This window comes from Cnephaeus nilssonii, assembly GCF_951640355.1.
Source record: "Cnephaeus nilssonii genome assembly, chromosome: 9".
Lineage (NCBI taxonomy): Eukaryota > Metazoa > Chordata > Mammalia > Chiroptera > Vespertilionidae > Cnephaeus > Cnephaeus nilssonii.
The window spans coordinates 87238508-87252910 of record NC_137080.1 but is presented as its reverse complement, the minus strand read 5'-3'; the positions used below and the strand labels follow the sequence as shown (position 1 = coordinate 87252910).

At 56.3% G+C, this 14403-nt stretch overlaps 1 protein-coding gene across 1 annotated transcript in view; it reads right to left on the bottom strand.

Moving 5' to 3' along the window:
• The window catches only part of LRFN2 (leucine rich repeat and fibronectin type III domain containing 2), a 194028-nt gene that overhangs the window by 135368 nt on the left and 44257 nt on the right, over positions 1–14403 (bottom strand). The gene's annotated exons all lie outside the window — the stretch shown is intronic.

The following is a 14403-nucleotide window of genomic DNA, read 5'->3' as shown; positions in this document are numbered from 1 at the left end:
TCGTCAGCCCTGTTTCCTAAAGAGCACATGAAGCCTGCTGGGGAGGTCAAGGTAAGCAAGGCACTCAGGCCCGTGGCCCTCACATGGCTGCACCACGCCCCTCGGCAGGAGCACAACCCATGGCCTTGCATGAGCGCCCACCACTTTCTCTCTGAAGAGAGCGTGGGCAGGTGAGCTGCGGGCCCCAGGAACAGGGGCTGGGAAGGCCGGTCCAAGCTCTGCGTCACCTCCCACCGTTCCAGGAACATCACACACCATTTGCCTCGTAATCATGAACATAGGGGTACAGGACACCTGGGGTCAATGTCCCCATTCACCTGCTTTCTTAACACACAGGAGAGAGATACTTTAAAATATAAAACCACCTGCAAACCTCGATACCCTAACCTGCCAAGCACACATGCAGGTCTAAACACCAAGAAAAATTCCCTTGGAGCCAACTCAGCGATCCCCTGCCTTGAGCAGGCGTCCCATCACTGGACAGGTCAGGAGGATGCCTGCTCTGGCCCCATAACTCGGCCAGTGGTATCTAACAGATCAGCCACCTCCCTCTGCCCTGAGTCACGCCCTCCCTCCCCCACCACAGCCCACATGCTTGGAGCCTCTTCTATCAGCAATGGTGAAGTTGGTGAAAATTAGCCTCTGGTATCCCCTCTTGTTCCTTTTCCATCCTTCCTGGTGGCCTGGTTCACCCTGGCAGGGGACCGAGGCTTCCTGCTCACTCTTGCCCCCCCCCCCCTCCACCAGCCAGCCTTTAAACTGCCTCTTCTTATGTAATGAAAAGCCCTGTCTTGTCCTTAAAGGAGTTCGGGGAGTCACAGGGAAGGTGGGGAGATATTCCCAGGGCAAGGGGCCCTCCAGGAGCCCTGAAGTCAGCATGGCAGGGCTTGTAAATCAACGGCACAGGAGGGCAGCACCCCTCCTTCTCCTGAACCCCGCACTCCCAGGCCCTGCTCCAAGGAATGGAGTCAGGGCCAGGGCTCCAGAAACTCCAGTCCCTGTCCTGTCTTATAATGGCATAAAAGGACTGCACCTGAGGTAGAGAACTGGGCTCTAGTCCTGGCCTTGTGCCCACTTTGCTGTGTGACTTTAGGCAAGTCACTTTCCTTCTCTGAACTTCAGTGCATCCATCATCTATAAAATATAGGAGCTGATGTAGATGGGCTTCAAGATTTCCTCCAGTCTGGCCATCTGGACTCCTGCCCTCATCTGGGGGTATGCTGGTGACTGGGGAGGGGGAGCTAACTGGAGGAAGGAGCAGTCCATAGAGGACTCCTGTGCCCACCCTGCCTGGAGCTGAGCTCCCCTCTGCAGTCTCAGAAATTGCCCAGAGCACAGGGGTGGCCCTGCTGCAGGCTGGCTCCACAAGGCAAATTACAGCTGCTCAGTGGTGCCTATGACAAATGAGGACTAAATGGTTTGCTATCCGTATGCAAATGAAGCCGCCAATTTACATTCATTTGCACCTGATGGGTGTCTGAAATGGATGGATTTGATTTGTGCCTGATCTGTAAGTGTCTAATTTATTAATCAATAAAACGTCATGTACAGGCAGGAGGATCCCCAGTCCCAGCCAGCCTCCATATATATGTAAATAATGTAATCTCTCAATCTACTTGTTATGTAAATGTTAATGTGAAACTGACAGAAATACGAGTCTGCAGAACTTTATGAGCAGAGGCAGCTGAGATCCGCATGCACATGCACGCATGCATGTTCTCCAGGGCCCCCTGGCCCTCTGCTCCTTCAGTGCCACACCTTCCTCGCCCTTTTCCCAGCCAGTTGACCCATCTCACCTCCTCCTTCAGCCCACTGCTCCTTCAGCCCACGTACACTGCCAGCTTCCACCCAGGGGCCTGGCTGCTACCTGCTCAGCATCTTGCTTTTCCCTGGAACGTTGCCCCCAAGACCACACCTGAGGTAGTTTCCCCCGGATGTGTCCCCTCTCCAGCTCTGTTGAAATTTACCCCCTCCAAGAGCCAGCTGAAAGTTACCATCTTCAACAGCAGGTAGGGAGCCCGGCTGGGAAAGGGGGCTCGAAGGTCCCAGTCCGCAGGACGCTCCTGGTTTCCCGCCGCTGTGTGTGTGTGCGGGCCGCTGTTCTGAGCACCACTCTCAGAACCACCTCTGCAGAAAGACTGGCAGCCACTGGTGTTGGTGTTAATTCTCCACCAGGGCCTTGGCTGATGGAGAGGTCCCCGGCGGTGAAGCCGGGTTCACAGCGTCACACATCAGGAGAGGGTGCAGCCAAGTTCAAATCTGGTGTCAGGTACCAGGTCCCTCCTTAGGGAGGATCAGTCAGTGTCGAAGCTGGAGGACCCGAAGGGGCTGAGGAGGACCCTCCCCACCTGTCTTCCCTACCCATCACCCACCCTCACTGCCTGACATCCTGCCAGGAAAGACGTGGGGTTCCTCCCCCTAGGGCAGTGGTCAGCAAACTCATTTGTCAACAGAGCCAAATACCAACAGTAAAACGATTGAAATTTCTTTTGAGAGCCACATTTTTTAAACTTAAACTTCTTCTAACGCCACTTCTTCAAAATAGACTCGCCCAGGCCGTGGTGTTTTGTGGAAGAGCCACACTCAAGGGGCCAAAGAGCCGCATGTGGTTCGCGAGCCACAGTTTGCCGACCACAGACCTAGGGATCATCTCTGAGAGCCCACATACCAGTATGTCCAAAGCCCTCTTTGCTCAGATCCCGGGGCCCATGCGTCTGTCTCCCATACTTTCTCCTGAAACCCCTCTTGGAGGAAACAGAACAGGTGCCTCTGAACCCCAAAGCCAGGAGGCAGGGCTCACTCCAGGGGCTGAAGGCCCCGGGCTCAGGCGAACACTCCTTTCTTCCCTTCCTTCCCTTTCCGAGGGGCAGTCCTCTGGGTTAGCTGGCCTCACGGATCCCTGTGGATTCTCCGGAAAGCTTCCTAGCCTGGTCATCCCGACCTGTCACATCCCTTCTCGCACTCCCACTGCCCCTCGTACTAATTTGAGCTGATTTTCCTTCTCTGCCTCTCCTTTGTTCCAGGCCTCCGAGGTGTTCTCAGGATGCTTGAAGTCACTGTCCTGTTTGTCTTTTTTAGGAAAAAAAAAAAAAAGCCTAAACGTGGTGAGGAAATCATTTGAGGTGCTCTAGAGGGGAGCAGGAAGAGCGGAACAGCGCTGAAGGCACTGGGAAGTGGTGGGAGGTCAGTCAGCACTTCGAAGGGCCCCAGGACCTTTGCACAGCCCTGGGCTGAGTGGGTAATGGAAGTCCCAATCATGATAGAAACGGAAGTTCCCACACGCCAGTGAGAGGTGTGAGCTGGGGGCGCTGGGTCAGTCTCGTGGCAGAGGAAACAAGACTGACATTGACGGCCCACCTAAATTTGTGGACCAAGCTGCCTACCGTGCTGTTCACATTGTTTACTGCTGTCGGTCAATGTCAGCTTAAGGGAAATGTAACTCATCTCAATATTTGCTTAAACCAAATGGAAGAAAGAAAAGAAATACATCTGCTGCCAAGCCATCAAGTAGTGCATTTTCAACTCAAAATAAAGGGCCGGAGGATGGTCTATAAATTTAGAGCAGGCATAGTTTCCTGCCCCCGCTCCCTGTGTTCACAGCGCTAGTAATGTTTCAGGAAAGGGGGTGGAGAGCTTGACTGCCTGGGTTCAAATCCCAGCTCTGTCACTCACTAGCTGAGTCACTCTCTCTGTGCCTCAGTTTCCCCAGATGTAAAGTGGGAGTACTCATTGTACACCCCTCCAGGGTAGGTGTGACAATTCCATCAGATCACACACGAGCATGCTCAGCCCAGCGCCTGGTACACAGTGAGGCTCAATGAATGACAGCTGTTATCATTATTCCTCAAATCAAGGATTCTTACTGCCTTTTTAAAAAAATATATATTTTATTGACTTTTTACAGAGAGGAAGGGAGAGGCAGAGAGAGTTAGAAACATCGATGAGAGAGAACCATCTATCAGCTGTCTCCTGCACACCCCCTGCTGGGGATGTGCCCACAACCAAGGTACATGCCCTTGACCGGAATCAAACCTGGGACCCTTGAATCCACAGGCCGACGCTCTATCCACGGAGCCAAACCGGTTAGGGATTACTGCCTTTTTTTGAACTTCCTAATTTCATACTGTAGATACCCCAGTGGAAGCATAGAGTTTCATTTGCTTGCAAATCTTCCCCTTTTCTCCAGGTTAGAAGTCCCATGTGGCCGCTGTGGGTGAATGTGTCAGGGAACATGCGGGCTGTAGCACAGGAGACAGGAGATGCCCGGGGGTGTCCATACTGAGGAACTGTATACTGAAGTCCAGACAGACGCTCTCTGGGACCCCAGCTGCCTGCTCCACCTCTACCCTGGACTCTGGACCACCCGCCCATAAACAGACACGCCTGTGCAGGGGTTCTCACCTTCCCCTGTGGCTCAGACAGACAGGAGAAGTGTAACAGGAATGAATGGAAAGTTCACTTATTTGGGTTGGAACAATCCATTGCACAGGCACAGGATGGCAGAGCCCAGGCTGGGAGCAGTTCCAGAAATGCACAGGGCCCAGGGTGAGGGGATGGGGGCCGTGAGGTTTGGAACAGGGGAAGGTAACTGAGCAGTAGCTCCTGAGGACAGAAGCGCCTTGGAGGCAGGTAGGGGGTAAGGAGCCAGGGTGGAGGCTGTGATGGTGGTGGTCACAATGAGGACGCTTGGCCTCTGCAACCTGGGACCCTGGGACCACGCCCTCCCCTCTTGGCTTTTATCCTCTCCCTCAGACCCCCCTGCCCAGCTGCCTTGGAGGGTCACCTCTGCTTGCCCTGAACCCTGGTCCTCCCCAGGACCCTCCCTCTGCTGCTCTCCTTACCGCCCGCCTGTGGCCTGACTCCCCCCCCCCCCCCGCCCCGCCCCCTGACCTCACTAAACTCAACCTGCCCCAACCAAGCTCTCTCTGCTTCCTCCCTCCTCCCTGTGGGTTCCTGGCCTTGGTCCCCCCTGACCTGGTTGCTTCAAACCACATCTTGTGGGGGCGGGGAGGGCATTTTTAAAAGCTTGTATGTTAGAATATGAAAAGTTCACATACGATAAGCTCAATGAATTTGCACAAAATAAACACACACAGAACAGGCACTGGGATCAAGAAATAGATAACAGGGCCCCTAGAAGCCCCTGGGTCCCCTTCCCGCCCTCCCCCAACCGCGGACTGCCATTCAGGCTTCTGTCTCCACAGAATGGCATCTGTGCCATGTACACACGTGCAGCCCTGCCGTCCAGTCTTACGTGTGGCTTTGGCCCTGTGTTCAGGAGATTGGGTTCCTGAGACACCCCTCCCCCCCCCCATGGAGAGCGGTGGCGTTTCGGACTGCTCATGCTGTCCTGAGTCCCTCGCCCTCCACGCCGCTGAGCTCTGGGCAGGGGGCCGCTGGGGCGATTGTGAACACTGAGTGCGGCCAGGAACACCCGAGACCCGTCTCTCCGGGGCACAGGTGCGCATTTCTGCTGCGTGCACAGGTGGGAGGGAGCGGCCGGTCACAGAAGACACACACAGGCAGCTGTAGCCAGTTCTGCAGGCAGTGTTCTGAGCGCCTGTCCCAACACAGCCTCCCTCCAGCGAGTAGAATGCCCTTGAAGCTGTTTGACTCCTCCCTCCTCTCCCTCCTCTCCGAGGAGCGGTTCAGCTGTCTTTTCTCTGCGCCAGTTTTTTGTTTATGAGACTGCTTCCCAGGGGCTCCGGGTCCCGCTCATCCTACTTATATAATAGGTTTTTAATCCCCACCTTCCCCTCCAGCCCCACTGCCATTGCCTCCACTCTGCTGTCCTAGCTCCTGTCTGGGCCATCGCCAGTCAGGTCCCTCCTGAGGAGCTTGTAGGGCCGCCCTCCTCACCCCAGCCTCCATGTCTCAGCAGGATCCCCAACACACACCTACAGAGGCCACTCGCTGCCCAGGAACCCTAAGTCCCTGGTGCCTGAAGCCAGGTTGCCGTGCGGAATCTGTGGGGGCAGGTGCCTGAGTCTCCACACAGACACGCACAGCCCCGGGCACATGTCCGTACTCCATACATGTGTCACGATCCCGTTTGAATTCTGGCCCCACCTTACTTTCCCATCTCGCCCAAAGTTCCCCTAGTGAACCCACACCCGGTGTGCCCGCACGTGGCACTCCAGAAGTCGCCCGAGCATTGCTGTGGCCCACGACATGCCAGGCATCTAGGAGGTGTCATCCCTTTGTCTGAAATTCTTCCCCCCGTGGGGACAGCTTGAGGCAGACTGCAGGCTATCCTCCGCAGGGTCAGCGATGGCTGGGATGGACCTCCTGTTCATGGACACTCACCCAGCTCCCTCAGGACGAAGGCCAACTCGTATTCACTCCCACGGTCCCACGCTCCCATGGTCTGGGAGGGATGGACGGGCCACTGCCAGGGTGAGGCGCACTCATCCTACTGTGACCGAGTCATAGTTTGTGCCCAGCTGCTGCGGGGACAGAAGCTGCCGCACCTCTCAAACGTGCACGTGGCCACAGGTGCATCAAGTTCCCTACCGCCCACCAAAGGGCCGGTTTGGGCTTTTAAAGGGCCAGCGAGGAACCTCACTCTGCTCGGATGGTCTCCCAGGAAACCCGAGGGCCAGGAAGGCAGGCCCTACTATGGGCAAATGCTGGCGAGCCGGCAGCTCCGTGCTTGCGTTCTCACATCACGGTCATGGACTTGGGGTCACGGTCACCCCACGGCAACCATGCCCCCACTGGGACTTGTTTACACTGCCCAACAGTTTGCATTTCACAAGACAGTGTCCCGGCTTAGCCTCTTAGGCAATAGCCCTAGGAGGTGTGGACCCTCAGTCTCCTTCCCAGGGGTGACAGGCGCAGAGAGGTAGGTCAGCTGTCCAAAGGTGCACACCGCTCCAGGTGGCCCAGTGAGAGCTCAAATCAAGTCGTCTGATGAAAATCCATCCCACATCCCACCACCACTGCCCCTGCCCTCCGTGCCCCCGGGAAGCCCTGTGCCTCCTCCAAGATGCCTCATCCGTTATTCCCTCCAAAGCAGCTCTGGATTTCCCAGTTAGAATTAATTAATTCTTCCTCCCTGCACTTCATCTGAACTTTTATTATAGTAATTATAGTGGCCTGACTTTTATTATAATCGTTATTTACCCGTCTGCCTCTCCAGCCGGGCTGGGAACACAGGAAGCCGGCGCCCTGTCAATTCCGTGCCGCGAGCCCGGCACGCAGGTGGGCACAGAGCTCACACCGGAGGAGTCACATCTCAGGCTCAATGGAGTCCGCGGGTTAGTTCACCTGGACTGCAGGTCAGGTGCCGGGAGGGGACAGGCCGCTCAGGGGGGGAAACTGCGACAGAACCATGGGAGGTTTTCGCCGCGGAGTCTTCAGTTCCCCCAACAGGAGGGTGTTTCTCGGGGTTCCCTGGGGCGTTAGTGACATGGGCTTGGTTCTCCCAGGGGGCCTCTATTTTGTTGTTCTCTCTCCACCCCCTTCCTCTCTCCTTTTCTCCATCTGCTTGTCCTTTCTTTCTCTTTCCCTTAACTGGACAAAATACAGAACCAAAATGTATTTCTATTACTCGTTGTACCAACTGAATTTTTTTTTCATCTGTTCGCTGCTCTAAAAAGTATATGAGTGGGATGTTTCCTACTTTTTTCTTGCTCAAAACACACACGCGCGCACGCGCGCGCGCGCACACACACACACACACACAATTAGATTTCTCTTTCCTTAAGGAACTCTCAAGCAATCTTTTCTGTCCATTACTATTGATAAAACACATGAAGCTTCACTCCCACCCTCACCTGCACCGAAGCCGGCGCAACTTCCTAGACATGTCAGGTCAGCCAGCCTGCGCCAATGTCCAGGAGGAGAGGCCGGAGTGTGCCTTCTGTGTCCAAAACATGAAGGGACCTGATACACCGAGAGAGGAGACTCAGCAAACAAGCACGGCCCCGCAGGAAAACCGGGGCTGCATCACAAGTAGCATGGTGCGGAGAAAAGGGGGGACTGGGAGCCGAGGCATGGACCTCAGCGTGGCCTGGACTGAGGAAGGACAGAGGAGAGAAGGCAGGTATGTGCAGGAGCGTCAAGGCATGATTATGCTAATGCTGCTGTGTTGATCTGATGAATAGCCACATGCACTGAGCACTCAGAATTCTCCAGGCCCTCTCTGAAGTTCCTTACATGGGCTAGCTCATTTAATTTTCATGGTACAAGTGTTCTCCAACTATTATCCCCATTTTCCAGATGAGAAAACCGAGGCACAGAGGGACTGCAGTAGCTGGCCCATGGGAACATGGTGAGTAAATGGTGGAGCAGGGCCGTCTGGACTGCGGAGCCTGGACTGCGGAGCCTGTGGTGTGAACCACTTTCTAAACACCAAGGGAGTCGGGAGCCCGGAAGCCCAGTGTGAGCTCTATCACCTTGTCCCCGTGGACCTGGTAAGTCACTGTGAGATGCGCAGGCTCTGAAGCCACCTGGGTGACATCCCCGCGCCTCAGTTTCCCCTCCCTAGATACATTTTAAGAAAGCTAAACAAACACTGCAGGCTTTATTATTAAACGTAAGCTGTGTATCTATGATGTCTCCAGGCCCTTCGCTGAGAGACTGCTGCCGGGTCATGGCATCGGGGGGTCTCTCAGGTGCCAATTAGGCAGCAGGAAGCGAAGTGGAGGCTGGAGGGAAAACTTGGTGAACCATTTGGCTGCCTGAACGCAACCACAGTTCTCAAGCTTGGAAAGGTTCCCGGTCTCCGGATCAGCACAGCGTAAGAGGACACAGGGCATCTGTGAATTGTCCGAAGGGTTCTGACGGCATTTCAAAGTCAAGTATGATTTCATAACATTACCCACTACTCCTTTTTCCTCAATTAAAATAGGCAACACCCATTAAAAACAGCATTTGATTTAATGATATAAAATGCATGCAGATGCAACCAAATGTGCGCACTCACACGTGTAGGTATCTGTATAGAGACGCTTATTTAACCCGAAGGTTAATTGGACATACCAGCGTGTTCACAAACCGAGCAGGAAACCTGCGCTACCACATAGCAGTTGGTTAGGTAAAAATTACACTGTGTAATCCTTTCTAAAAAAACACATGAAGCTTGTAATTATTTTCATTTAAGCACTCATTTTAGGTTTTCATAAAGATGCTAGGAGAATTTACTAAGAAAGTGCGTGTGAAAAGCTCCGGACAGTGCTTGGCCCGGAACGCAAGCCACGTGTGCACTGGAAATCGGTGTTACTCAGTCAGGACTCATCCCCCCCCCCCCCGCCCCCCTGCCCCCACTGTCACTCTCCTTAGGACCCTGGACAGGGGCTATGGGCCACTTTGTGGGGTCTGAAGAGGAGGAGGAAGGGGCTCTCAGAAGAGACCAAGACAGATGCCACTTACCAAGTGCCAGGCACCCTGCAGGCATCCTCTAGAAGCTCTGGGAGAGAAGGACGGCTATCCGACTTCTCAGATGAGGTGACTCAGGCTCAGGGCAGTAAAGCAACTCGCCCGAGGCCCACGGAGAATGGCAGGGCCGGGGCTGGGACCAGGTCTGCCTGACTCCACGGCCCAGGCTGCTGATCGCCATGCAGCCCACCTCCCTCGGGCAGCCTGGCTCAGCCTGGGGTCTCCCAGTCTCCCGGGAAAGGAAGACGGGCTGAGGGAAGAGGCCTTGGTGCCGCTGCCTTGCTGTGTGACCAAGAACAAACCTCTTGAAGTCTCTGAGCCTCGGCCACCTGCCTGCCCTCAGATGAGATGACAGAAGCGCATCCACAACTTGGCTGCCTGATTAGCATCATTAGCATCACCATGACTGTTATGATCGCTCACCCAGAGGAAGGCGGCGGCAGCTGTCCTAATGCCGGGCAGCCTGACAGCGGGCTGCGACCTGGACCCAGAGTTCCCGGGAGCAGGACGGGGCAGGACCTGGGCTGTCCCTGCCGCTGCCCTGGTGACCGGGGGTGGACGGCAACTGCCTGGGGTCAGAAGACATTCCCTCTGCGGCCCATCACACATGGGCTTTCACAGGACTCTATCAGCCACCAGACCTGTCCCCACTGCACCCCACCCTGTCCCCGCCTCCCCTTGGCAGGTAGCAAGAGCGTGAGCGAGGCGCCCTCCTCTGCGCCCCTGCAGACCCCGCTGAGCACTGAGATTAGTGCTGAGCCCGCAGCCAGCACCCAGCGGAGCAGGCGGGGAGGGGGCAGGAAAGGCGGAGATCCCACACTCTGCTGATTTTGCATCAAGACTCTTATTATTCCCGTCTCATCGCGGTCCTCGCGGTTCCCGGTGACTGTAAGACCCACGCCTGTCCAAGCTTCGACTGACGCGCACAACGCAGGGGAAATGATTCGATTAGGGAGAGGGACGGGGACAAGGAGAGGGAGGTGACCTGGTTTTGCAGCTGGCTCAGCGATGTGGAAGCAGACGGGTCTGGCCCCGGTTGGGATGTTCAGAGGAAACTGCGGGCCAGGATGGAGGAGGCAGGTGAGGAGATGGAGAGAAAGGGGCTTGAGGTCAGGCGCCAGCGGCCTGTGCCAGTCATGGGGGATCTCCTCAAGCAGAGGCGGGAGACCTGGCGGTTCCCTGGGCTTCTGCGGCATGGTCCTGAGAGAGCTGCCCGTCACAGGGGAGACACAGACGGGCATCACGGAGCCCCAGTCTGAGGGGGACACGGCCCTGCCCTCAGGGAGCCCCAGTCTAAGGGGGACACGGCCCTGTCCTCAGGGAGCCCCAGTCTGAGGGAGACACAGCCCTGTCCTCAGGGAACCCCAGTCTGAGGGGGACACGGCCCTGTCCTCAGGGAGCCCCAGTCTGAGGGGGACATGGCCCTGTCCTCAGGGAGCCCCAGTCTGAGGGGGACATGGCCCTGTCCTCAGGGAGCCGCAGTCTGAGGGGGACACAGCCCTGTCCTCAGGGAGCTCGTCTGAGGGAGACACGGCCCTGTCCTCAGGGAGCCCCAGTCTGAGGGGGAGAAATAACCTCTCTCTTCAGGGAGCCCCTCTTCGGAGTGAGAAGCACTGCCGTCCTGGGAGAGGCAGCCAGGGGCTGTACTACATTCATGCGGACTGTCCCCCAAGGTCAGGGTGTGTCCTTCTGTGTGTTCACACTGGACCCAGTGACGACTAAGAGGGTACATTTTCCTCAGCTCACTGTGTCAGGAAAATGAGAGACCCCGAGTGGTGACGCTGAAGGGCCTAGGTCCACGCGCAGACAAAGGGAGGCCCAGGGATGATGGGCGGAGCCTGTTCTGGGCTGCGCAGCAGGAGCAGGTGGGGATGCCGGCAAACACCAGACCTGCCCCCCGCAGCCCCTTCCAGGCAGGGACCGCGGGCAGGAGCCCAGAGCCCTGCCAGGTGAGGGCAGGACGAAGCCAGGGACTCGGGTCGCACACGGCCCGGAGGCTTCGAACCCCATTTCCTGTCCCCAGGCAGAGAGAACCCCTAGGTGACCGCCATACAAGCAATGGCCACTCCATCTGAGCACCATGTATGCGCGCTCCCCATGTGCCAGGCAAGCTCCCTGGCGCCACACGCAGACGTCCCCGAGCTCACAGCAGCGCTGGGAGGGAGGGTCGTCATTACATATCCCTGTTTCCCAGGTGGCGAAAGGGAGGCACAGAGATGACGTAATCGCCAAAGGTTATGAAACTGGTACTGACAGAACTGAATTTGGGACCCAGGGAGTCTGAGAATCATCGCGTGCTTAATTGCTTCCAGGGACGGAGAGCTCACTACCTGAACACTGACCCTGCTGGCTTCATCCCACATACAGAGCAGAGGCTCATCGCCCTCATGTGTGCGGTCCACGAGGGCAGGAACCCCAACACACTCCTCAGGAGTATTTGTGGAACGGATTCCTTCTCATAGAAAAATTTCCTGGGTGCACAATCCCTCACCCCTGGGGCCACAACTGTTCTAGGCAAGCCCCACCATGCCACACCCAGTGTGGCCAGAAAGTGACCCAAGAATGGAAACCCAAACAAGGAAACTCCCAAGGAGCAAGTGCCATGGGACTGAGCGGGCTGCTCTCATAGCCAGAAACAAGGCCCGTCTCAAGTGCCCCCTCCTCCAGGGAGCATCCCTGACCACTCCAGCCCCTCTGTGGCCCCACCATCCTCACTTCTCCCCTGGTCCTGAGCCACGCCTGCTGGGGTTGGTTCTTGTGATCTGTGGGGTCAACTCACCTCACTGTTGGCCACCAGCTCCTCCCCTGCTGGATGCTGCTCTCCAGCACCCAAAGCCTTGGCAGAGAAGCCAAGAGAATCCCAACTCCTGCAAGCCTCCCGCTGCAAACAGGAGAGCCTAGCACCGCCCACAGGTTGGCTGGAGCATGCAGGCCCGCAGAGCCCCCCCTGTGCTCCATCATCTTCCCTGTGGCCCCAGCTTCACCTTCTCAGGCTGGAGGACTGTGCGGAGGAACTCCTGGGACCCTCACCCCCCTGGCTCTCTCTACTCGGTGCCTGGGGTGCTGAGGAGGGGCTGCCTCTTTAAGTTCTTGCTTTCTGTTATGAGGAAGGGGTGACAGGAGAAACAATCTGAGCCCTGGGTGTGCAGTGCTCTGGGGAGGGGCCGGAAGTGAGAGGCTACCATCTAGAGGGGTGGGCGGGGAAGGGGTGGCTGGATAGCTTACCCTCAGCCCAGGCCTCCTCTCACACTCCCTCTGCAGGCAGCAGCCCCCGCCCCCCGCAAGCTCCGCCCCCCCCCCCCCCCCGCCCCCGCCAGCTCATAACCCAGGAGAAAGCTGCCCCGCCCAGTTCATGATTCCAGTACTCCAGTGGGAACCATCATAAACACAATGAGCCCAATTAGGTGGAGACTTCACTGGTTTGAGAGAAACCTTCCCATCCACAGCCCTCTTTCCTCTCCAGCAGCAGCCAGTTGGCCATGCTTCTACTCACTGCTCACCACCTCCCATCATAACACCGGCACCCCGAACCCCTTCCCTCTCCCCCAAAGCACAGCTCTCAGGAGCCTCTCAAGACACATCCCGCCCCACCCCAACCACACCTGTCTCCCTCACAGTGCATCCCCTCAGGACAACCCCACCCAGTCTCAGAGACACCTGATCTGTGCCAGGCCCAGGACTGGGGGTAGCAGGAGGGGGGCCAGGTGGTCATGCAAGCATAGTATCAGGTCCTATCTTGTTTTGCTCATCATAAATGTCTGCATTAATTTTTTAAAGAAACATTGCAATTAAAGGTTATCACAATTACCTGTACATCCCCTTAAATTTTGCACCCAAGGCAAACACCTCACCCCGTTCCTGCCCTATGCATGCCCCCCGTCTCTAATGGCAAAGCGCTGACAGCCCAATACTCACCCCACTTTCTACCCCTCCCAGCCCCAAACCTGTACAGTGAGATCCCCTGCTCACCCCCAACCTGTCTCCCTCCCTCAAATTCCTTCCTCTCCCCTTCCTTCCCCCTCTCCCAGGGCCAGACCTCAGAGGCAGAGACTGATGGACAGCAGCTATCAGCCACAGATAGCTCAAGCCTGCCTGACACAACTCTGAGGTTGGCTTCCCTTTTTGGGGTCACTGACCCCCAGCCCATCAACGCTACCCCGGAGGTACCATTTCCCCAACTTGAATCATCTTGATGTTCCTTTCCTGGCAGCCACTGACAAGGTTCAGCATACGCCAATCTTAACTGTGTGGAAACTGAGGAGTAAAGACATGGAGTTCTCATCATGGGAAAAACTGCCACTCTTGGCAGCTCGGCGAGTGTCTAGCTTCAGTTCATTCATTTATTCAATAAATACCTTCTGAGCACCCACTATGGGCCAGGTGTACCCACTATGGGCCAGGTGCACCCATTATGGGCCAGGTGCATCCACTATGGGCCAGGTGCACCCACTATGGGCCAGGTGCACCCACTATGGGCCAGGTGTACTCATTATGGGCCAGGTGTACCCACTATGGGCCAGGTGCACCCACCATGGGCCAGATGCACCCACTATGGGCCAGGTGCACCCACCATGGGCCAGGTGCACCCACCATGGGCTAGGTGCACCCACTATGGGCCAGGTGCATCCTAGGAGCTGTGGATACAAAACTGAACAAAACAATCTCTGCCCTCAGGCACTTCCATTCAGGGTTCACTGGGGGAGGGACCATCGCACAGGCACAAATGTGCATGCATAGACCTTACCACCTCATCAGCACAGTGTCCATATGCCGTGCCTCAGTTTCCTCCTCAGGTGTGCTGGGAAAATACCACCTCACACCTGATAGCCTTACTACAAATACATGCTCAGGACAGTCCTGACACTTAATCAATGTTATGTAAGTGCTGACAATTGTGAGCTGCTGGGGGACCTTGTGGGAGCCCACGCACCTCCAGTTTCAGGAGTTCCATCTGCCAAATGGACCTCAGCTCCCTTCTGGATCCTAAGCTCTTGTAGAGATCGAGCCTCTTCCTGTTGGGCT